This window comes from Sarcophilus harrisii, chromosome 2, assembly GCF_902635505.1.
Source record: "Sarcophilus harrisii chromosome 2, mSarHar1.11, whole genome shotgun sequence".
In the NCBI taxonomy this organism is placed as follows: domain Eukaryota; kingdom Metazoa; phylum Chordata; class Mammalia; order Dasyuromorphia; family Dasyuridae; genus Sarcophilus; species Sarcophilus harrisii.
Window position 1 is genome coordinate 405,695,205 of NC_045427.1, and position 26,269 is coordinate 405,721,473.

At 34.7% G+C, this 26,269-nt stretch overlaps 1 long non-coding RNA gene across 1 annotated transcript; it reads left to right on the forward strand.

Moving 5' to 3' along the window:
• The first annotated feature begins 753 nt into the window (after positions 1 to 753).
• Positions 754 to 5,602, forward strand: LOC116421144. Its single transcript, XR_004231450.1, has 3 exons — positions 754 to 1,054; positions 3,368 to 3,418; positions 5,327 to 5,602. It is a non-coding gene; the product is annotated as an uncharacterized LOC116421144 (long non-coding RNA).
• The last annotated feature ends 20,667 nt before the right edge of the window (positions 5,603 to 26,269 follow it).

The window sequence follows — 26,269 nt, forward strand, 5'->3', positions numbered from 1 at the left end:
CATTAGAAGGATGGCCACTGGATCAGGGATCCATTGGAAAAAGGAAGTCCCAGGAGAGGAATTTCCTTTTACTAATACACATCTTCACTTTCTCTGCAATTAACAGTCTTGGAGTTGCTCAGAGCACTGAGAAATTCAGTCACTTGTCTTGGGTCACAATGCCAGGTCATGCCAGAGATGAGATCTGATAGATAGTCTTGGTTTCAAACTCAGCTCTGTATCCATGTATAAATGTGTTCATATGTATACATATTTATCTGTTTTGTCTGTATGCATTTTTATGTATCCATATAGAGAAACAGTTATGAAGAGTGTAGGATATAAAACATCAGAGCTAAAAGGGACTGCATGCATCTGATAATCCCAACTCATTCATTTTGCAACATAGAACTATTGGCAGGACTAAAACTAGAATCCAAGCCCTCTGAACAATGCTCTTTCTACTTCAACACATCTATGTTTGAATGTTTATTTTCCCTAGCAGATTCACTTGCACTTGATACATTTAAGCTCACAGGACATCTTATTTCTCTAGAAGCCAAGACCCTGGAACGATCCCAAATAGAGATGTTCATTGTTCTACCAAACTGGCTTCTCTATTTCCCTCAGGATATCCTCAGAAGTTACATTCTGTAAGGAATTTAAGAAGATACACAACAGCAGAAAGAAGCTTTTTAATTTCTTCTGTTACACATTAATGAAAATGTATGTTTGGCATCCATAAATAATAAGATTAATTTTACATCGCTAGGAGGTCTAAATTGACTTTTAGGATAAAACTCCATTATTTGCTTCACTAGCTACTTCTCTGGGAGTTAACAAGATTGCTTTGAACTCTGCCTTCACCATGGAGAGGATTAATCACCCACAGTGAGGCATTCTCCCAGTAAAGCAGTATAAGGACCTTCCCTATTAGGACATAAGAAGAAAAGATGCTTGACAATGATGGAGAGAGAAGAGGTTTTCTTTTCTTGTAAAGGGATGCATGGCAAGAGTTGGATTGTAATTACATGAGTTGAAATTTGAGACAAAATTATGGATTATTGCACCAGGGGTAAGTACTACAAACCATTACTAAAACGTGGAGCATATCTTCAAATAGGACAGGGAACATTGACTTTATCAAGGTGAGGGAGACTCCAAGATACTACAGCAAAATCACTTTGGGGAGCCAGTTCTACAGGAAAAAAAACAAAGAAATGTGGGGGAGAGCCTATATAGTAGTTTCCTATATTAATTACTAACTATATGCTAATTTGTATTGTTTCTGTATATCTAAAAAAGTGATGTTAGCACCCTGTAAATTTGGCCCTGGGAGACAAAGCGCTATTCACCCTATGCTAATTAAAGGTCTGGTTAAGTTTCTCTGGGTAGCAATCTTTCCAACTTCCAGTCTGGTCTTAGGAAATCTGGGAGGATTCTACATGTCTCCATTATTTAGCCAGCTCTATCCTCTACTTATTTCTCCAAAAGAATAACTCTGGGTAGAGAAAATAGATGGAAGCAGGAGAATTATTTTTCTTCATGTCATGTTATATAAGTCTCAACTAGAAGATTAGTCTTACTAGGATTAGTCATGTACATGCTTGCAACAGACCAATGGAAGGATAAAACAGAAGTGTTGGAATCTGTATAAATTTTGTTGAAGAGCAAAAAGCCTATATCCAATCTATTTTGGAGAAGTATTCTGGTCCTACCCATCATTATTCAATTACATTTACCAGTCACTTAATTATTATTATTATTGGACTTGGACAAATATAGAAATAAATTGCTTCTCTTCAAATTAGATTTGTACCTTCCTTCATCCATTGCTTTATATATTTTTTATTTAATTTTCTATACATATGTTGTCATTTCCTCCCAAAAGAATGTAAACTCTTCAAGGGCAACGACTCTAATTTTTATTTTTATATCCCTATTATTCAGCACAGTACATGATACCTAGTAGGCCTTAATAAGTATTTGATGAATTGGGATGGAAGTTAATCGATAAATCATTTTACATCTCTAGCTAGAAGGCTAGATCACTGGGGATTTAAATAAGCAATGCAACCCCTGAGGTTAGAGATACTCTGAATCTTCCTGGAAACATGAAAATACATGTATTGCCATACACTTCTGCTAAAAGATCAGAATGATCAGCTTCTGGTGGCAGGACAAGGGAACACTTGCTCCCCACTCTCCAACACACAAAACTTATTGAATTCTTGAGATTTCTCTGGAAGAAAAGTTGAAGAGAATAGTTGAAAAAGGCTCTGAATTTTCTAGGAAAACTCCTTTACAGACTAGTCAAAAGAAGTCAGTATCCTAAGAAGAGTTCATCTTCTCCAAAGACCTAATACATCTTGAAGAAAGAATGGAAGCAATCTTTCAGAAGCTTCCAATAAGTGTCTCCAAACCAATTTATTTAATGCGATGGCAACCCCATTACTAAGTCTTGATAAGGAGATTTCTTCTGCCTTCCCAACAATACATCAATGGGCATATCTATTATCTATAATAGGGATTCTTCTCTTGGGATCTATGGCTACCCAAGAGTTCCATGGATAGATTACAGGGAATCTATAAACTTGGACGGACAAAAAAATGTATCTTAATTTTCATTAATCTTTAGCTAAAATTTAGTGCTTCTTTTAACTATTTAAAATTATCCTTCTGAGAAGAGGCTCTTAAATTTCACCAGATTGTCAGAGAAGTTCATTAATCAATAAACATTTATTCAATGCCTACCATATGCCAAGGACTATGAGAAGCACTGGTGATAGAAAAAGAGGCAAATGACAATCCCTGCCTTCAAGAAATTTATAATCTAATGGACATAATAAAGGATGAGAACACCTGCCCTATAAGGGAGATGCAAGTCCCCAAGATTAGACTACTAAATTAATCAAATCTCAAACAACAACAAACAAGTAAAAATTGTATATATAAAGGATAGGGACTATATTTATAATTTCATTGTTAGAAGCAATTCCTAGTTATGGAAATTCTTTCTAGCAGTACTTTTGTACTTTGTATCTTAATAGTTTAGAGTGTTGCCTAGAGATTAAGAGACTTGTCCATATTAGGGACCCTAGTTCTTCCTAGTTGTGATACTACTTCTGTCTACTCTGCCACACACTCTCACATTGGATAGTAGATGAGAGACAGAAACCTAATAGGGAATATGGTCCTTGATCCAATTGCCTCCCTCATCAATGGTTTCTCCCAGCTATTTATTGGCGATAAATGAAGAAATACTGAAGGAAAAGCAGAAATTATTGACTATTCATTTTCTGATACAGCATGTGATTATCTGGAGTTCTTTTCTTTGTTTTTTGATTTTTCGGCCTAACTTGAAATTTCAATTTCTTTCTCTGACTAGATAATCAATAATTCCCCACCAGAACTAAAGCTAGTAATATTTCATATACAGGTAAGCATGAATTACATCAAAGAAAACGGGAATCATTCATATCAATTCTTGAAAGTAGGATGTTGCAGGAATGACAGTATCAGAGAGTAAAGTAAGATCCTACTTCCTGAATGAGGACCCTAGTTCTTGAATGTGGACTCTTAGTATCCCCACTCTCAGCCTTAAGAGGATCCTACTGTGTGTGGGGGGGGGGGTGTGTGAAGAAAATGGGTCAATTGATAATTTCCTGCCTTTACCATTTCTGCTTACTCATGAGGTACTAAGTTTTGTTTTATTTTTTTTCTCTGCTTATAAGACTGAAAGTGCTTTTAGTACTCTCTTAATTTGGCACCCTGAGACAAAGCTCCATTTGGTTCACCTTGGTTATGACTGTTCCCTGTTTTCTCAAATCAGCAAAATCTCATTCTCTTTTTCTTTTCCTCCATCATTTTCCTATAAATAGACCTATGCGTACTTTTGACTTTATGAAACTAAAAAGCTTTTGTACCAAAAAAAATCATTGAAAACAGAATTTAAGAAAAAATAGAGTAGGAGAAAATGTTTACATTGCGTATACTCAAAACAAAATCTAAAATCCAAAATATACAAGAATTATATACAAATATGTAACATCAATTGGCATTCCTTTATAAATAGATGGTTAAAGGATATAGTTTTTCAATGAAGAACTGAAACCATAAATACCAGCATAAAAAAATGCTTCAAATCACTAATAGTAAAAATAAATTAAAATTAAAATAATTCTGATGTTTTATCTAATAATACCAGACAAACTAGCAAAGATAACAAAAGATAGGGACATTCAATATTGTAGTAGCTGTAGGGAAACAGGTCTAACAATGATGAGTAACAATGATTTATCAAGTGATTGAATCATTCTGAATTTCAACATTAAATTATCCAATTAAAGTAACAAAACAATGTATAATTTTGACCTATAGGTCTCTCTGTTGAGTATATGCCCCCAAACTGTAAAAGACAGAAATCAACTTCTTAATACCTCATTATTCATAACAGTACTAGTATAGAAATGGAAACAAAGTGACTATTAAGAGGCAGAATAAGAATGTCTGAAAAACCTATAGTATATGAACAAAAAAGAACATTATTGAGAAGTAAGAAATAATAAATATAAGGAATTGACAAAAATGGCAAGATTTGTATGAAATACAAGAGAAAGGAAAAATAATCAAGAATGTAATATACATTAGAATTATAATATAAATTAAATGTTCCCATTCAACCATAGCTGTGCCACATTTTTGCTTCTAATTTATGGTGTGACCTTTTTGTTTTTTACATCTTGTGATTTGATATACCACTAAATCAATCAAACAATAATCATTTTTTTGATTGCCTTCAATATGACAAGCCCTAGGAATTCAAGAACATATATAAAACACCTGTTGATCTAAAATTCCTTGGGGGGGCATATCCCTACCCCACTCTCAGCAATTGCTTTCTTGAGCTTTCAGAAGAATCCTTAGCCCATAGTTAAGGTTTTTTGAATTATTAAGTACTAGGTTACTATGATTTATTGTTCTAGGTCTTGCTTACCTAGTCTTTTCTTCTGATCCATTTTTTCTATTTTTTGTTACAGTACCAAATAATTTTTGATGATTATTTATTTTATTTGATAATAGTAGGCCCCCTTAACCTTATTTTTTTCATTACTTTCCTCAAAATTATTATCCTTTTGCTCCTCAAAATAAATTTAATATTTTGTCTAGTTCCATATAGTAATGCCTGAGTAGTTTGATTGGTATGGCATTATAGTTAAGAATTAATTTAGATAGCAGTACTGTCATTTTTGTATTATATTAAGGTAGTTTATACATTGGTAATGGATTTCTTTCCTATTATTTGCCTTTTTACATCTCTTTTTATTGATGTTCTTTGTTTCTACAGCACATTCATTTCTGAATTTATCCTTTTCCCTCTCACTACTCAACAAGCTATGACCTAGAACAAAGGTAAAAAAGAAACTTAAAAAAAAAGTTCAAGAAAATCATCAAATATTTTAACCATCTCTTTTATATATGCAATATCCCCTCTCTATTTCCCCACAGACACACTCTGCAATGAAGAGAGGTAAGTTCATTTTCTCAACCATCTTTAGAGCCAAATTTGGTTATTGTAATTAAATGGATTTTAGTTTTGTTTTATTATTCCCATTTCCATTGCCCTCATTACTATACATATTGATTTTCTGTTTCCACTTACTTTACTATCCATAATTTCTTTCCATGCTAATTTGAATTTTTTCTATTCATTTTCTCTTGTAGTTCAAGAATATTTTTTCACATTCATGGGCTCCAATTTGTTTAACCATTCCCTAGTTGATGTTTATTTTATTTCTAGTTTTTTTTACTACCATAAAATGTACTACTATGACTATTTTGGTATGCACTTTATTTTTGTCTTTGTCCACCCTGGAATGTTTAGCATTTGCCTAGCACAGTGAATATTTAGGTCAAAAGGCATTGAAGTTTTAGTCACTTTTTCTCCACATAAATCCAAATATTTTTCCAAAAAACTGGACCACATTTCCATAAATAGCCCCATTCTCCTTTATTTGTTTATTTACCATTTTGAGATTATATTCATATAAAAGAGCTTTGTGATAGTTATGTGGATATTATGTTAGAGTTGAAATCAGACATGAGACATGAGTTTGAACCCAGTTTCAAACCCTTTTCATCTGTGTGACTGTGTGACTCATTTAATCTTTTTACCACTGGGTTCTTTACCTGTACCTTTCAAGAGTTGTGGAGGGAATAAAATGAGATAATATTTATTTAATATTTTGTAAATATTTTACATATATAAAGCACAATTAAATGCTGAGATGGGATGATGATGATGATGATGATGCCCTAAATGCCTCTTACAAGGTTGGCTCCCAGATATTTTATACCTTTTGCAGTTATTTCTTTAAAAAAAAATCCATCTCCTATTTATTAATAATATACAGGGATAATTACATGAATTTGTTTTATACCCTGTTACTCTACTGAAATTATCAATTATTTCAATTTATTTTTTGTTGAATCTTTAAGATTCTCTAAGAAAATTATCATTTCATTTCTACAAGGAGGTAATTTTGCTACTTCTTTTTCCCTCTACTTATTTCCTATATTTTTGTTTCTTATAACTAGCATTTCTATTAGTACATGAAATAGTATCCAGGGCAATAAACATCTTTACTTAATCCTAAGATTATTGGAAAAACTTCTAAAATTTATCCATTAAAAATAAATGCAAGCCAAATAACAGTTTGGTCATGTATACTTATTGTGTATCTAATTTATATTTTAATATATTTAACATCTACTGGTCATCCTGCCATCTGGGGGAGGGGGGAGGGGGTAAGAGGTGAAAAATTGGAACAAGAAGTTTGGCAATTGTTAATGCTGTAAAGTTACCCATACATATAACCTGTAAATAAAAGGCTATTAAATAAAAAAATAAAAAAGCATTATCTCCTTAAAGCCCCACAAAAAAAGACAATTGTCAATGCTGTAAAATTACTCATGCATATAATTTGTAAATAAAAAGCTATAATAAATTTTAAAAAATAAAAAAAAATAAATGCAAGCCTTTGGTTTAAAAACATACTACTTGTCATATCAAGGAAAGGTTCATTTATTCCTATTCTTTTAATGTTTGCAACATAAATTAGTGCTGTTATCTTGTCAGATATTTTGTAGCTATTTTAATAATCAATTTTTTAATTTTTTAATTGATTTAGTTTGTTATTCTTATACCATTTTTTATTTTGAAACTAAAATTCAGGTATAAATTCAGCCTATTGGAAGTGAATGATCTTAGTTAATATTTCATTCAATATTTTCACTTTAATATTCATTAATTATATTGGTCTTAGTACATACATCAGAGAAATTTAGGTAGGAAAATAAGATGTACTGCTCCTGATAAATGATAGAAAATACATAATGTTGCATCAACAAGATACTAAAAGAATTGGAGGAAAGAATAGAGCTTCTATGAAGCAAATATAGTTTTAAAAAATGGACAAGAATCAAACAAGTCATAAAGAAAGAGATGCATTCTGTTATATATCAGACCCAAAGAGATGCATCAAAAAAGTGAAATAAATACTAAACCAGTAATTAAAACTAATAAAAATCAATTAGACTATTTCTGATATACTATTTAGAGAAGATTAATGATATTTCACCATTGAGGATTAAGAAATACATTTCCTGAAGGCTACTGTCAATTCACAGTATAAATTGTTTTCTCCACGCATCAAATACTAACATCAAGATCATGAATAGAAATTTAGCTTACTTACATAGTTACTGAACAACCAATCACACTGTTCCTTTTGGCCATTAAAAAAGTTGTGCTTCCAATACTTGTCTTGTAGGATGTTAAGAATAAGCCATATTACCCAAAGTGAGCTAATCATAATTGCCTTCAAACCCATAGAGAATTATAATCTGTTATTAATTGATAGCCCTCAATTATGCTATAGTTTGCTATCCATTGTTGATGAAGAAGAACTAGCAAAGAGTAAGTAGTAATTGGTACAGAAAACTATTAAGATGGAAGAAACTACTAGATGGAAGTATGTTATTTAATGATGAAAAATTATTGAATAAGAGGGAAATTTGTTTGATGGAAGAGGGATATTAGATGGTGTAGGATCATTGGATTTATTAAGAGTTGAGGTTATTAAATTTTGGAATTACTGTTTGATAGAGTAATTTATAAATATCTATTCTGAGTAAAAATCTCATTTGAGTAAACTCTTTAGGATTTTCATGGTCAGGATAGATTGAATAAATCCATACCCACTTTGTGATTATTAGAAAATTACACTAGGTACCAAAGATATCTTTTCCAACACAGTGCCCTCTGAATGTTTTTATTACATTCTAATGAAATGGAACAGTTCTTTTCCTGTGTTTTATTATCCTTTCCTTTCCAAATTTAATTCTGGGAACCATAATCAAAACAAGACTACTGTCCATTCCCATGAAAAGGATAAGTGAATCCTCCCTTCCTTTCTTCTTTCCTTTCTTTTTTTTTTTGCTTCTTCCTATCTTCCCTTGCATTTTTCTTTTCTTTTCTTCTCTTTCCTGCATTACCTAGACTTGTAGCAATTGTGAAGCAAAAGAGACCCATGATGGTGGATGGGAAGAAATATTAGACTGAAAGCAACCTATTGAGAAAAAGGAAGAATTTTCAAGTGGTATCAAATTTCATTGAGGCAGCCTAGAGAAAGTCATTTTCTTTGGAGCAGGTTTCCTTAGTTAAAATCCTAGGAATCTTAAAGTTGTAGCTTCAAATAAAACCATTTTTCTGAATTTCATACCCAGCTTATTTTAGACACTTGATCTATATTGCCTACAATAAGAAGCAACAGAAAATAAAACTGAGTCTTATCCTTTATTATTTTATAATCTTGGATGCCTATATCCTCCAACCTGTCATTCTCTTTTTCATTTTCTTCCTCCTTAGTCATAATCACTGACTTTACTTCACTATCAGTGAAGCCTTTAAAGTATAGCCTCCCACTCACACCATCCCACAGCCTTGATAACTTTACTAAAGATTAGATGTGGATTGAGTGACATCTAAGATGCATTCTAGTTCCAAAAGACTACAACCCTCATTCTAAAACCCTCTGACTCCATCATCACATTTTGTGCTCTAATAACAATAACTCACAGTTGCAAAATACCTTTGAGCTTATAAAGTGCTTTATATACATTATCTCATTTTATCCTTCCTCATAAAAATCCTATGAGGTCAATGTTATTATAACATCTCTTTTCTAGATGAGAAAACTAAGGGGCAGAACAGTTGAGTGACTTGCCATTAAGTTATTAAGCTTCAGCACAGGAATTGAATTCAGATCTTCCAGCAGAGCACTCTCTGCTATTCACCAATTGATTCAGAAAGGGATTTCAAGATGAGCTCCTGGGAGGCAAATGCAAGTTCAATCACCCCATGTGGTAACCTTGAATCACTACTTTTGAGCTATTCCTGATTTGGGATAAGGTTGCACAGAATAGATGTGTGTTCTTTTATTACAACTTTAAATGGGATTTGAAGGGCAATATTTTTTTAGCTCTTCTCCTGTTTGGGACCAATTAAAATAAGGGCATTTTAATAGGTCCTGTGAAAAGGAAACAAGAGTATCTTCAGCACACAGAGAATTGAGCACAGAGGTCAGGTCAAGATTAATAAGAAATCTCTAAGTGCAAAAAATGACCCATATTTCTGGGGAAGAAACACTCCTGTTTGAAAAGTAGAAAATTAAATTATAATGGGAAAATATACATTCAACCATTCAAGTAAATGCTTAATAATTAACAGATTTGGATTGAAATTTTCACATTAATATTAAAATTTCTTTACATTGTCCAATAAATGGAATAACAGAGAAAAAGGTGACTTTTAAAAATCATCCTAAGATAGCAATGAATATTGGATTCCTTGATTTATGCTTTATTATTCTTATGGAGGCCCATTGACAGCCTTTTAAAGACCACAATTTATTCCCTGAAGAACTGCTGGTTTGAAAGAAATGAACCACTTGCCTATTCAGTTTTTTTCTTAAGAAAGAAGTTAGTTTAAAAGTCTTATCCTTTATTATTTTATAATCTTGGATGCCTATATCCTCCAACCAATGACTTAGCCAATAAGGGGGACATAAAAAGTAGGGATCCCTGACCTTATGGGACTCACTTTCTAGCAGGGTGATAAGACACATAAGGCACAGAGTCTCCCTAAAAGTTCTGACTCTGGAAATCCGTTTGCTCTTCTCTCAAGTTCATGTGACACATTTGGCAATCAGTTGTCCAAACCACAGCTTGAGCCACCATTATTACAATCTTTTCTATTCACAAACCATATAAGAGCCACAAAAAAACCAAGGCTTTTCATTCAGACAGAGCACCAAAGTAGCTCATGTAGGAAAATAAATGAACAACAGAATCTAACCACCTCTGTGCCTCCCTTAATGAGGTCTAGGAAAAGAAACATTAGCTTCTTGTGTGTTTTTCCTGCATGATTCATGTTGACCTTGCAGCCCACTAAAGCCTGAAGATCCTTTTTTTTTAAGCTTTGTAAATATGTTTTGTTTTTGTATTACAAACATTTACAAATCATCCCCACTGCCTGAGAGGTCTCTTCTAACAAAATAAAATGGTTAAGTCAAATTAATAATAATGACCTCATGTAAACGAGCATGCACATATCACATCTGTGGCACCTCCCCTGCTTCTCTACTTAAAAGAAATTAACAGAAACCTATTTTGTCTGCCTCCTCATTAGGAAAAAAAAAAAAGAAAAGAAAAATAGATTTCCTATAACAAATATACACTGTTAAAAAAATAAAAGCCCCTCTATGGCTGTGTGCATATGTATGTATATATGTTTGTATTTATATTATTAAACAAAACAAATTCCCTCCGTGTGTGTGTGTGTGCGTGTGTGTGTGTGTGTGTGTGTGTGAGAGAGAGAGAGAGAGAGAGAGAGAGAGAGAGAGAGAGAGAGGCAGACAGAGAGAGAGAGAGACAGAAAGAGAGAGGGAGGGAGGGAGAAGGAGAGAGAAAGGGAGAAAGAGAGAGAGATTCACACTCCCTTACCCCCTAGGCTTGTCAATTTTACCTTTGTAATATCTCTGAAATAATATCCCCTTCTCTCCTCTGACAATACCCCTACTCTGATGCAGGCCCTGTGATATGTCTGGGCTACTGTTGATAGATCAGCCTGCCTCAGGTCTCTCTCCATTGCAATTCATCTTTCATTAAGCCTCTAAAAGTGATTTTCCCAAAGTACAGGTCTGTACTGAATAAACTTCAGTGGCTCCCTATTGCCTCCAGGAGAAAATACAAAATGCTTTGTTTGGCATTCAAAGCCCTTCATAACCCAGCCCCCTCCTACTTTCCAATCTTCTTAGATCTTACTCCCCAACATGTATTCTTTGCTCAAGTGACTTGGTTTCCTGGCTGTTCCTCTAATAAGATACTCCATATCTCAGTCTGAAAATTCTCTCTGACTGTCCCACATGTTTGGAATATCTTCCCTGCTCTACTCAGTCATCTTTCTAAGTACCCACTAAAATCCCTTCTTTTACTGGAACTTTCCCCAACCCCCAAGAGGTCCCAGGCCTTTTGGTCATTGTTTGGGCCCTGATTGACTCAGATTGAATGTAAACAGCAGTCATTTCTGCTTCGGCCAGAAAGCCTGAGGGTCTTCCCCTCCCAGATTTATTTATTTATTTATATTTTAGGAGATTAGGTGAAAGAGGAGATTTTTTTTTTTTTGCCTCAATTGCCACCTAGCCTTGATCACCAAATGGATGCAGCCTCAGTCAAACTGATACCTTGGAGAGTAGCTTAAAAAGACCAAGGTCTCCCATTGCATCCAAGGCATCTCCAGTTGTCCTGATCTGTATATTGTCCCTGGACCCAGATGGCTCTGGAAGGGAAAGAGGCAGGTGACCTGGCACAGTCTCCCTCACTGAATTCCAATTCATTTGCGTCCTGATGTCATGATCCACTTCGAAAAAGAAGGACAAACATACAACTCCAACCCCTTCCTAGTTATCCTGTATATTGCTTACTTTGTATATATTTATTTACATGTTGTCTCCCTCATTAGATTATAAATTTCTTGAAGACAGGGATTGGGTTTTGTCTCTTCTTGTATTCCTAGAGCTAATCACAATGCCTGAAACATAGTAGACAATTAGTAAATATCTGTGGATTGATAAATTCTTCTGGTTCTACTCAGTTAACTCTGATTAGTTCATACAAGTCTTTCCATGTCATTTGAAACCATATATTTCCTCATTTCTTCCAGCACAATAGTGTTCTATCCCATTTATATAACTCAATTTATTCAACCATTCCTCAATATGATAGGCATTCTCCTAATTTCCAGTTTATTTTTCCTTGTAATCCCACTCCTCCCCCTCCTCCTCCTCCTCCTCCTCCTCCTCCTCCTCCTCCTCCTCCTCCTCCTCCTCCTTCTCCTTCTTTTACTGAATGCAAACAAATTTCTATGCTTCCTCCATTATGGATGAATTGGAGTCAACCAATAGCAGCAGTTCCAATTCTCCCATTTATATATAGAAAGTCAACTACTAATACAAGGAAGTACACTATTGATTATAAATGAGCTATGTGATATACTGCAGGGCATCTCAAACTTTTTCTACTTGTGACTCCTTTTCACCCCGCCAAATTTTATATGACCTTGGGCATGTGGGTATATAAAATAGGTATACAAATTATTTAGTAATAATAAATCATAATTTTGCAACCCCCACATTCAGTTATTAGACCCCATATAAGGCCAAGATTCACAGTTTAAAAAGCTAGGGTATAGTGAATAAAGCACTGGATTTGGAGAGTAGAAGATCTAAGTTCAAATCCTGCCTTTAATATTCACAAACTGCAAGACTGTGACCAACTTACTTTTCCTCTCTATATCTGTTCCCCATCTATTTGTGCAGAAGTGATAAAGAGTCCACTATGGTATAGTGAATAATCAACAATAAATGAGTTTGAATCCTGCTTTCATGCATGCTAGCTATATTACCCCAGGGAAAGCCATTAACCTGCTCCTCAATTTGTCTGCCTCAATTTTCTCATCTAACCCCTAATCAGGGCTAATAATACTATTCTTCCTCATACCTTGTATTAAACTATATAAGTAAATTGCATTGCAGACTTTAAAATGCTATAAATAAATCAGCTATTTTTATTATAATTAAGTTCTGTAAAGAGAGAAATTACTAAGGATTTGTGTGGGCAGAGAAGTTTAAGGGAGGATATGAGCTGATTTAAGCTAAAATGTAATAATGGGAATGTATATGTGGTTGGGAGTCCTAAGGAGAACAGTCTGACTAGAGTGGAAAGTTTATCTAAAAATGTGATAGGAGAAAAAGTTGAAAAAGCACTTTGGGACAAATAGTATAGGGCTTTCAAGGCTAGATCAAGTAGTATGACGTTTTGAAATTTCTGAACATTCCTATGACATTTTCACATTACTGTCCTAGGAAGATTACTCTTAGTAGTAATAATTTTTGAAGGGCTTAGAATCTATAATTTCAGTGATGTAGGGAATTCCTGGTATATATATATTCCTTCTACAAAGAACAGAAATTTAATGTTCTTAGAGAGTTGCCCTAAAGCCTGAGAGGTCAAGTCCTTGCCCAGGGTTACACAGCCACTATGTGTCGGATTCAGAAATGAGTAGTTTGATTCAGGGGTTTAAGCATCCACCCGAATATAAGAATGGTTCAGACATTATGAAGATTGCTTACTTCTCTACTGTGACCCCTGTCATTAACATGTTAGGCACCAGCTGCTAAGGGCAGGGACCAGTAAATACTCTTATATTAATCATGACTGGCTTCAAGGCTCAGCTGGGTCATTTCTTTTTTCTCCTTTCTAATGAATAGTTTCAAAAAATAGCCATGTGCAATTCAAATACCAAGACTGGAAGGAAGAAAAACCCCTTTCTCTTCAATTCAAAGACCTCAGCCTATAGACCTAGTATCTTTCAAACAAGAGATCAGAGGTATTTTTTTCTTTTTATAAACATTTGTTGGTTACTTACTTTCTTCAAGGCACCATAAAAGAATAAAAGATGCAAATCTTTTTTTTTTTTTGACAAACTGACAAAAAGAAATTAAAGTTCTTCCTCCTCATGAATTTTTTCTGTCAGTAGTGAAGAAAATCATGGACTTGAAAATCAGGAATTGGCTTTGAATCTTACCCTTACCTAAATTACTTATTTACTACTTACTTTACTTGAATTAATTAATAGCTCTGTGACTCTGATTTAACAGTTTAGTCTTCAGTCTCGGTTTTCTTATCTGCAAAATGAGATAACAATAGCATCTACAGGGCTTATAGGTACCTTATTATGAAAAATTATTATGAAAATAATTGTGGGTATATAGAGTGATCTCTGTAACAAGATCTATATGATAGTAGTGGAATACAAGTTCTAAAAAGATCTTAAAAGCTAGTAAGGATTCAGGCATAATCCCTGTGATAGCCTGTATGATAGTTGTCCAACTATCAAACTAGTTTAGTTGAAACAGACTCATCAATGCAGCAGCTGTAGAAGGATGGATTTGAGCCCCATAACACCTCATGAAGATGATATAGCAATCTCTTTCAGTAAAGTAATTGTCCATAACGATGAGAGCAAATCTATAATGTATTAAAATATAATATTTCTATCATCTCTCTCCACCCTACATTTCTACACTTTTAGAATTCACACACACATTTCTACTCCAGCCAGTGTGTGCATTTTCCTTTCCATGTGTCGGGTGTATTTGGTTCATGCTGTTCCCTTCACTTGGATGCCTTCTCTCATCCCCACTGGTTACCCCAAACAATTATGCTCATACAAGGAATAGGAGATATGAGTAGTTAGCAGTTTGTTGGAAAAAGACATGAGGTTTTTAGTGGACTTTTCATACAATTTTCTGAGTCAAAAAGTGTGATATTTTAGTCAAGAAGGCTAATACAATATTGGGCAAAATTGAGAAAACTATAATAACCAAGAATTTAGAAGTAATAAAAGTAGAAAAGTGTCAAGGGCAACCATGATGAAGAAGGACTTTCGGTTAATTCTAGCTGTAGATTGGTTGAAAGAATTAGAGATGTATGAACTAACAAAAAAAAAGAACTAGAAGATAAATAAGTATTTGAAAGTTTGTCACACGTTACAAAAGAACCAAGCACCTATTATGTATTGAGTATTGTTCTAAGTACTTTGCCAATATTTCATTTCATATCAACTCTGGGAAGTAGGTGCTATTATTATCCTCATTTTACAAATGAGAAAACTGAGTCAGGTGGACATAAGTGATTTGCCCAGAGTTTCAGAGCTGGTAAGTCACATTTGAACCCAGGTTTTCTTAACTCCAAACCCAATGATCTAGTCACTCTATGACTTATCACCTTTATGGAAGAGAAATTAGTGCATTTCTGCTTAATCACAAAAGCAAATTTAGGCTTAATATGAGGGAAAGCAAAGAAATCAACCCTAAAGTACAATGGTTCACATCAAAAGACAACCCAAAAAATCCTCTTTGTTGGCAGTGTTGAAGTCTGAAATCTAGAAAATGACCTCTTTCCAGATAGGACATAGAAAGGATTGTTTTCCAGAGAGGTGAATTGGATTATATGTGAGATTCCTTCCAACCTGAGGATTTTTTGATTCTTGGACCTTCAGTTTAAATCCCACATCTTTTTCTTTTTCTGAGCCTTTTTTGACCTCTCCAGTAGAACCCCTTCCTCAAAAAATCTATTTCGAATATATATATATATATATATATATATATATATATATTTTTTTTTTGGCACATGACTGGGGGCAGCCTTGTACTATTTGACTGTTTGATTTTGATATTTCCCCAATTAGTAACTCCCATTTTGGTGCCTTTGGAAAAAAAACTTACAAAACATTTTCTTCATTACATTCTTTGAGGTATCAGTATAAGAATGATTATCCCCATTTTAAAGCTTAGGAAAACAAATCTCAGAAAATTTAAGTGTTCCAGATTCAAAAGTTAGTAAGTGAAGATTTAAAATTCAGATATATGTCTGACTCCACTCCAAATCTACATCTTCTCCCCTATGATATCTCTCAAAACATTGATACATATTTCTCATGAACTTCATATCTATAATGGGTATGGTGTTTCTTGCATTCTCAATAGGTGGAGAAGAGTAGTGGTAGGAAGAAAAAAAACTGAATTGTAAATCAATGCTTTTTCTTCTCCATTCTATAAAAATAAATGAGGGTATTAAACACCAACTATGTACTGAGTACCCCACCCCATCCAATCCCTCTTTCTACTTTTCATTTGCAATTCTGGGAACCATAATCAACTTCACACTATCTTTCCTGGAAAGGGCAGGTCAATCAACTAATCTATAAATCCATTCACCATCCCTTTGATTTCCCAGTCTAAAATATTCATTGTTTGCAACCATTTACACATACATATACATATACATATCAGTTTTTGAGGATAGGAACATCTTGCTTTTTGTATTTTTGTTCCCAAAACTTAACATAATACCTGGAATATAATGAGTACTTAATAAATGCTTACTTTTTTTCCTTCATTTGTCTATTCATTCATTTATATACCATCCCTTATGAGCACATCAGGGAACTTAAAAGAGAAAAAATAGGCAGTGTATTCCACTGGAAAATACCTAAATTCAGAATTGAATGAATGAATGAACAAGTATTTATTAAACATTTATGTGTTAAGCACTATGCTAAGAGCAGGGGTACAAATAGAAAAGCTAAACCAGTGCCTCCAAAAAGTTTAAAATTCAGAAGACAGATTCAGCAGGAGAGGTGGTATAGCCCAGTGTGTTGGATGGAAAATATATCCAATTTTGATGTGTGGAAAGGAAATAAGGCTTATAAGCCAATATATCTTTAATGTCATTTTTGTTGACAGAATCATATGCATTTCTGACATTGAACTATTTCATAGAAATAAGGATTATGATGATAACACTTTTCCTAGGTCTTTAGTCATCATGACTGCTAAGGAGGTAAGCACTTCAGTGAGAGCAGAGGCATTTATCAGGCCATATTTATCCCTGTGGTTATTTCCTTGGACAGTGTCAGAAGCAGGGATAGAGTCAAAGCTAGTGCTCTGAGTTCGCTGCTTCTTGATTAAGGAGTCCTGGGTTGCCTATAATGTAGTCTAAGGGGAAAATGATGTTCCTGATCTTAGCTTCCTGTTTCTGTCACCAGGCTCCCTGATGCTTTGCCCTGGCTGGCTGACTTGCCCATATGGAGAATCAGTTCCATGGTTATCTAGATGCATGACATGAGGAAAATCCTTTCACCGGAGGACTCAGTTTCTCTACTTACAAAATAACTGCATTCAAAGTCAGAAAAATAGTAATACCAGCTTTTCTAAACTTAGAAGGCTGTGGTGAGAATAAAAATAATAATAAGAGCAATTACAAAATAATACTCTTTTTATTTTATTCTTTTCTAATTCTGTACAGTATTTTATTTTCTCTTTACAATAAACTTGTTTGAGAGATAAGACAATCATTATAATTTATATTTTACAGATGAGGAAACCAAGAAATTAAAGAATTTCCCCACAGTCTTTAAGTTAATCAGAGTTAGGACATCACTTAAACACAGGGCTTTCAGCTATGCCAGTTTCCCATTGCCCTTGAGAACATCTGTTCTTTCCAAAATAATATGAATGTAAAAATGTTTTAAAACATAAAATCACTAGAGATGCAAAGAAAATAGGAAAATTTTCCTTTTGCCTCATTTTCTCCATTCATCTTAATTTTATCTCCCAATTTGTCATCAAAAATCTTTTCTACTTGTGGCAGTATGTTATCATCCATCCTGTAGTTATTTCTTCTTTCAAATGCAGCTTCTATGTACTCTGAATGCTCACAGAGAGGCAGCAAACAAGTCAAAACAGGATTGATTTCTCTCTTGCACACACACACACACACACACACACACACATTACATCTTATTACACTATAAGCAATGGATACCCATGGAAGGGGAGTTTTTGGACAGGAGAATGAGACTAATCAGATCAGTGTGTGTGATAGATTACAGCAGGCATTCCCAACTAAACTACAAATATCTCCAGGGTACATAAGAAATTTGTCAAGGAGGTACAGGGATTATTTGATAAATAACTACATTAACCTATAGAAATATTCCAAAAATAGTAGGGTTGGTTGTTATGTACTAAGTAGTTTTTATTTTATTGCTTATAACATCTGCAGAATAAACTTCTAAAATCTATTTCCTATTTTATTGAATAGATGGTATGGGAAATTTTGCTGAAAATCAAGGAAGTACAAGGACAAAAAAAGGTTGGACCTGAATTAGGCAGTGGAGAGTAATATTAGCTAGATCAGGGCTAATTAAAATTTTTCCACTGTGACTTCTTTTTACCCAAGAAATTTTTATGGCATCCCAGGTATGTAAATATACAAAATAGGCATACAAATCAAACTTTTATTGACAATAAAATATAATTTCATGACCCCCACATTCAATTATGTGGTCCCATATGGAGTAGCCACCCATAGTTTAAGAAGCTTTGAACTAAATGTCTTCGAAGCAAGAGACCATTTTGAAGGCTATTTAATTTTTTAATTCTTTAAATGTAATATATTTTATTTTTTCTCCAATTACATGTAAAAACAATATTTTAAACATTTTTAAGTTTTGAGTTTTAAATTCTAAGCTATTTCAATAATGTAAAGAAAAAATGATGAGTGCCTAAATTCCATCTGTGGAATAGAATGGAAAAAGAAAGGAATGAATTTGAAAGATGGTATCAGAAGTTACAAAATCTGAAAACTGGTTAGATGTAGGCATTTTAGAATTCTTTGGTGGTTAGAAGAAAAAGAGAATGGCTGACAGTCATCCTTTGTATCTGAATCTGCACACTTTTCCCATTTTCCTGTGAATGTCTTTCCTTTCTTCAAGGTGCCTTACTCCATCCTACCTAAACTGAAAATGATCTCGCCTCATATTTCTCATTGGATTTTGTCTCTGATGTCACTCTTTCTATATCATAACCATTAGTGTACATGTGGATAGGTTGTTGGGTTACTACTTTTGGGGTCAGGATGACCTGGGTCAGACTACCTCTGACTCTTCCTTACTAGTTGTGTGACTTTGGGTCAATCATATCAGTCAGTCAATAAACATTTATTAACCACCTACTATGTGTCAGACATTGAAGCTACCAAAAGGGGGAGAGAGAGAGAGAGAGAGAGAGACAGAGAGACAGAGAGAGAGAAGAGAGAGAGAAACAGAGAGAAGAAAGAGAGAGAGGAAAGAGAGAGAGAGAGAGAGAGAGAGAGAGAGAGACAGAGAGACAGAGAGAGAGAGAAGAGAGAGAGAAACAGAGAGAAGAAAGAGAGAGAGAGAGAGAGAAGAAGAGAGAAACAGAGAGAGAAGAGAGAGAGAGAGAGAGAGAGAAACAGAGAGAGAAGAGAAGAAAGAGAGAGAGAGAGAGAGAGAGAGAGAGAGGCACAGAGAGAAGAGAGAAAGACAGAGAGAGCAGACAGAGAGACAGACAGAGAGGGGGAAAAAAGAGAGACAGAGACAGAGAAACAGAAAGAGAGAGACAGAGACAGAGACAGAGACAGAGACAGAGACAGAGAAACAGAGACATGACAGGCATTGTCCTTAAGGAAGTAATAATCTAATGAGGGAGATAACTAAGCAAACATGTACAAAGGAGATAGAGATGAGATAAATAGGAGATAATTCAAAGAATGAATGGAGTTCAAATTAAGGATAAGGATTCTTGTAGAAGTTGAGATTCTAGTTGGGACTTAAAGGAAGCTGGGGAAGTCAGTAAGAGGAGAAAAGGAGGGAGAGCATTATGGGAAGACAACTAGAGAAAATGCCAATTGATAAGAGATGAAGTGTCTTGTTCTTGGAACAGCTAGTAGATAAATGTCATTGGATCAAAAAGTATTTAGGAAGGAGTAATATGGAAAGGTAGGATGTAGCCAAAGTTTTGAAGGGCTTTCAATGTCAAACAGAATAATCATATTTGAAGTGCAAATAATTGGGAGTCACTAGAATTCATTGAGTGGTATCCAACCATGAATTAATGAGGGCCTGCACCAGAATGGTGATCATATCTATCTTGATCTCCCTACCATCTAGTTCAAAGTCTTATATATAATAGGTGCTTAACAAATATTTATTAAATTGCATTTAAAATATATCCTGAATGACTATTAAGTGCTAGCTGCTGCAATGAAATAATATCCCTGGTCTTTAAAAGGTCACATTTATATCCAGGTAATACGAGGGTATTAATTTTTTAAGGACCTTCAAGCTCTGAAATGCTGATCCTCCCTTGCAACTCAGTTACACTTGGCTATCCAGAATTTCCTTGCATTTAAGAAGAGAGCTTCTGTGATCCGAAGCACTGCCATCTTGTGGCAGCTTTTCCCAACAAAATCAATCATTTCTATACAAGTTTCCCAAAGGGAGAATACCAGAGATGGGAAAAGGATGAACGCTGTACAAAGAGAAAACTCTGCAGAGTCCCTATCCTCTAGCTACCAAGCCTCCTCCACAGAGTATAGAAAGGAAACACACAAAATAAAATTGTAAGCAACCGTAATCCTGGAGGGGAGAAAGGATTCTAATCAATTTCTTATAATTTAATGTTGACAGCAATGCAGAAACCAAATTATTTGTGTATTTATAAATGTTGTTGATCTCTAAAAAATGCATCAGCCTATGGTCCTTTCCTTAGCATTACAAATCTGATTTGGTAGCTCTTTGACAATTGAGGATTTCGCAGAGTTTAATGATAATAGCAAGATTTATATATGGAATTAAGGTTTACAAAGCACTTTATACATGTTCATTTCTTTGATTCTTACAAAATCTGGGAGATGTTATTATTCCTATTTTATTGATGAGGCTGAAAAGGATTAAATTACTTGCCTAGAGTCACACAAATAAGCAAATGTCTGAGGTAGGGTTTAAAATCAAGACTTCCTATGTCCAATAAGCTAGCCACTGTGCCTCCTATCTCTCTCAAGGAAAGGTGATATACATGGTCAATGTGTAGGTAAAGGATTCTATAACAAAAATCCCTGAGGGAGCTTATTTGTCTAAAAAAGAAAAATTCTGTTTATTTTGAATGTGAAAAATATCAACATATGTGACTACTGTAATAGAAAAAAAAATTGAATTGTATATATAATTGTGAACTGCATTATGTAAAGTTTTGTTTTTATGTACATTTAACACAATAGTAACAGGGCTGTCCTGCTTGACTTTGTGCCTTCCAGAATTTCTTTCTGCTCTCTCTGGAGTAGTTTCTTTTATGTTTTATTAATTTTTTTGTCTTTCCTTTTTTTGGCATCACTAAAACTACACTCCAATCCCCTTACCCTCCCACTTCTCCCACACCCAGCTTGACAAAAATAAAATCCTCTCTTGTAATAATTCAGTATTGCCAAGCAAAACGAATTCCCACATGGGCTATGTTGAAAGCTCCTCATTCTGCAACTCTGGTCCATCACTTCTCTGGCCAAGAGATGAGAAGCGCGCTCTCCCATCAGTGATAAGCTTACTTTTTTCTGTCCTTTGCATTGACAAGATGTATAGCATGGTAGAAAGAACTTTGAACCTGGAATTAGATATGCTGGACTTGAATACTGACACTCACTAACCATGTCTCTTAACATCTTCAAGTATCAGTTTCCTTTTCTGCAATTTTTTGGAGGCCTCTAGACTTTTTTCAGTATATGGTACTCCCAAAAAGGAAACTCCCTCTATTAGTGCATATTAGCAATTATTTTATAATTTATAAACTTAGAATAGAGGCACTGAGAGGAAAAGTGAATTATCCAGAGTCACAGTCAAAAATATGCCAGAGACAGACTTGAATCCAAGACATGGTCTGATGCTAAGATTAATCCCTCTTTGAGTTACTCAATTCTGCCTTTCATCTGAATAAAGGGAAATAGTCATGTCACCTTAGGGGACTAGTATAAGGAAATGTTTTGAAAGCTTTTAGGTACAATGGAAATGAGAGCTATTTTTATATTAAAAAAGTCATTATAATTTGTATCTTTCTCATTGGCAGCTTCTATTTGAGTTTGGCATTAACTAAGGTTTTTAAATGAATCTAATTTCTTAATTATTCTAAATCAGGATTGACATAAACATGCATTTCTTAATTTTTCCCACATCTTAGGTGAGCTAAAAATAAAGGATACAATAAAAATTATGCAAATAAAACTCTAATCAGTGAGAGCTTTAAAAGTGAGACCTGGGGTTTGGAAAGGGAAAAGCTGAAAGGACATTTACTGATTAGACTGATGAAGTAGTAAGCAGCACCTACTTTGTGGCACTAGAATTAGGAAAACCTGAGTTCAAATCCAACCTCAGACAAATTACTAACTGTATAACACTGGGCAAGTCACTTAACCTGAGTCTGCCTCGGTTTACTTCATCTGTAAAATGGAGATAATAGTAGAAACTATTTCCCAGGGTGGTTGTGAGGATCAAATGAGATAATGATTGTAAACTGTTTGACACCATGCCTACTACATACATAGTAAGTACTATTGGAATGTGAGCTCTTATTAATCCATAGCTTAGGGCTGTGCATTGTGAGATATATTAGGAGGCAAAAGGCCAGGGATTGATAGTTTATTTTATTTTGGGGGGGAGAGAGAGAGGGAGGCAATCGGGGTTAAGTGACTTGCTCAGAGTCACACAGCTGGTAAGTATTAAGTGGCTGAGGCTACATTTGAACTCAGATCCTCCTGCCTCTAGGGCTGGTGCTCTATCCACTGCACAATCTAGCCACTCTGAGCTTATAGTTTAGTTGGGGAGCCAAGACATGAAATGTTAGCAAATTATTAATATAAAGCACTATATACAATTTCCCAAAAGTTTTAGTGCAGTTTTGAGCTATAAAAACTTTAAACTGCACTAAGACTTTTGAGATACACTATATAGTTTATTAAGCAAGGAGTAGCATGGATTGCTTTTTTTTTTTCAATTTTTTAAAAATGAATTTGAAGAAAGGAGATCTAGGTTAAAATCTCCTTTTCGTATACTAGTTGTGTCATAAGATATAAGATACAGGGCCTCTCAGAGCCTCAATTTCCAAATCTATAAAAGAAGGATAAAAAATTATTCTACTTAAGTCAGACTTGATGTGAGGAAGATGTTTTGCAAACCTTTCAACCTCATATAAATGTGACATTATTTTTGCTTGTTTAACTTTATGCTACAGATTCTATGTATAGTAATAAGGACTGATCCTTTTCAATTGAGTGCAGCAATTTATTAAATCAATATTTTAAAGGACCTACTATGTGCCAGGCACTGTGCTAGGCCCTGGGGGTAGGACAACAATTGCTTCATTCAATGAAGCAATCCTTATGTTCAAGGGGCTTGAATTCTAAAAATCTAGCTAGGGCATTGAGCAAGGGAATGGGATTATAGAGAGAAATACCAAAGATTTGGAGATTTTATGAAGCTCACATTCTAGTAGGGGATTACATCTGTAAATGAATGAATAAATATAAAGCAAAATCAAAGTAAAAGTTCAGGAAAGAGAATATCAATAAGGGAGGGCATCAAGAAAGCTCTTTAGTAAGAAGTAGCAACTAGGGTGGTACAGTGGGTAGAATACTGGGTCTGAAGTCAAAAAAAGATGCCTCTGACATGAACTATGTGATCCTCAGCAAGTCACTACATCTTGTTCGCCTCAGTTTCCTCATCTGTAAAATGACCTAACCAAGGAAATGGCAAACCAGTCCAGTATTTTTGCCAAAAAAACCAGAATTTCACAAAGAGCCAGAAATGATTGAATGACAACAAAAATGTAGTACTTGAAAGCAAACCTGCAGGAAAGTAAGGATTCTGATTCTCATTTCGTTTCAGAACCATTTGTGGAAAGACTGGAAATGGAATTTTCAAGTCTCTGAAGTGTCCTTATAGAAAGCCTAGTGGTTGGTCTATTGTTCTTTCTCACTGGGAAAAAAAAAAAAAGCAAATGGGTTAATTCTAGCAGAAGAACTTGAGGTGAGCTATAAAGGAAAATCTGAAGTCATGAAAAGCCATAAGAGCCATAAAGCTATACTGGATTGTTTTCTTTTTTGACTCTTTTAGGAGACTTGGTCTTGCCTAGACACAGGCTGGTCTAAGTCAGTAGCATCAAACTCTAATAGAAATCTGAGCCACCAGACATACATGAGGATCCCTAAAGTTGCATATTGACTTAGAAAAATATTTTCACATTACTTATGTTCTATTGAATTTTTATTTGTTTTAAAAAATATTTCTCAGTTACATTTCAATCTGGTTCAGGTTACAACATTCAATAATATTATAGCTGCTATAAGTCCCAGAATGTTTGAATGTTTGATACCTCTGGTCTAGGATGCCATGAAGAATTAAAATTTATTTTTTAACTCTTGAAGGGCCAGTAGATAGAATGCCAGAAGACTCATCTTCCTGAATTCAAATTGGCCTCAGGTACTTACTAGCTGTGTGATCTTGGGCAAGTCACTTAAAGCTATTTGCCTTAATTTCCTCATCTGTGAAATGAGCTGGAGTAAGAAATAGCAAACAGCTCCAATACCTTTGCAAAATAACAACAATAACAAATAAAAACAAATTTGCAAGCTGGGATAGATGCTAGAAATAAGATTCAGTTTAGCTACTGAAGTGAATCTTACTGCTGATTCTTCTGGCTTTTGAAATCCTCCTTTATTAGTAAACTGCTCTGGGCCTCCTTATTTTCCACAGTTCCTTTTGTCTGCTGGGTTTCTGACTAGAAACTGGGTAGTGACTGGCAAAGCTACCTGTCTTTACCAATCTCAATAGCAGCACTCTTCTAGGAGTCTGGGGACCCCAGTGTGGGTCTGGGTCTTCCTATTCCTCTGGAGCACAGTCTCTCCTTGTATACCTGACTGAGTACTTAACAGTGTGACCTAGCCTAAATCTATTCCCAGTATCTGAAGACCTCTTTGTCTGGTACCCTGTGACAAGTTGGACTGGACAGATGACTCACTGACTTTTTCTGGATTTTTGCATCAGAATTTAGTCTGGTGCCTTTTCTAGATCTGCTTGGAGGAGTTTTGTGAAGGGGAGTTTGGTTGTTCTGCTTCCTACCCCTCTACCATCTTGGCTATACCTCCATAAGCCTTGTTTTGAATATGTGTGAGTGTGTGTGTGTGCCCAGGTTGTCAGGCCCACTAGGAGCTTTTCCTTTGTTTTCTGAGCAATCCTTGATTTTAATTTTTTAGACACTTGAGTTTTCAATTCTCATAACCATATAATATCATCATAAAATATTATTTTAGATGGACTTTTGTTTAATAAAGGAGCTTGGAATTATTAAAATATGCAATTTTTTAAAACCAGTCCAATCTCTTCTTTTCCTATTCCTTTCTGGGCCTAAATTATCCATTGTCCACTTGGAGTATCCTTTCATGATGTGCATATAGATGGACAGATTCTATAGATCATTCCTCTAGTTATAGAACTAGATAATAAGTATTTTTCATCCATCAGTTTTTTCCTTTTAAATCAAAAGATCATAGAATCTGAAATCTAGAGCTGAAAGTGTCCTCAAGGGCCAGTCTAACCTCTTTTTACATATGGGGAAACTGAAGGGAAAATTCTGGCTCATTGTCCCCTAGCTAAGAAGTGTCTGAAGAAGAATTTAAATCGACATCTTCCTCACAAGTCTGGCCATCTATCTACTACACTATTCTGCAAACTCTTTTGCATGATTATAAATCTTATGTAGGAAGCTCCAGGGCTTAATGCAATCAGTATAATGCCAGCTGCAAATAAGAGCATCATGAAGACCTTACCATCTTCAAATGAGCTAATGTATGTAAAATGCTTTGCAAATCTTAATGTGTTATATAATTGGCAGTTATTATTATCATTATTGTTATTATTTAACATGAAATAGCAATGAATAGATCTATTTGGTTAAATCATAGATTGTCCACTCCTGGTTTCTACTATATTAACAAAAATGTTATAATCCATAGACATTCTTATTCTCTGATAACGTCTTCTTGGTAGTTTGGGGGTCAGGGAGATTTATCTTTTACCCCTCCATGGAAGTTTTCAAGAAAGACAATTCTGTGGCTTGATTTCATTGTACTCCCCTTCCCTTGGCAGGACAGATGGGGAGTTCAGCACCCTATAAATGTTTAATTGTCACACAGTAAAAATATTTGCTTTCAGTAGTTAGAAGCAGTGTGGAGTATGGGAGAGCTGCCTACCAGAGCTGCC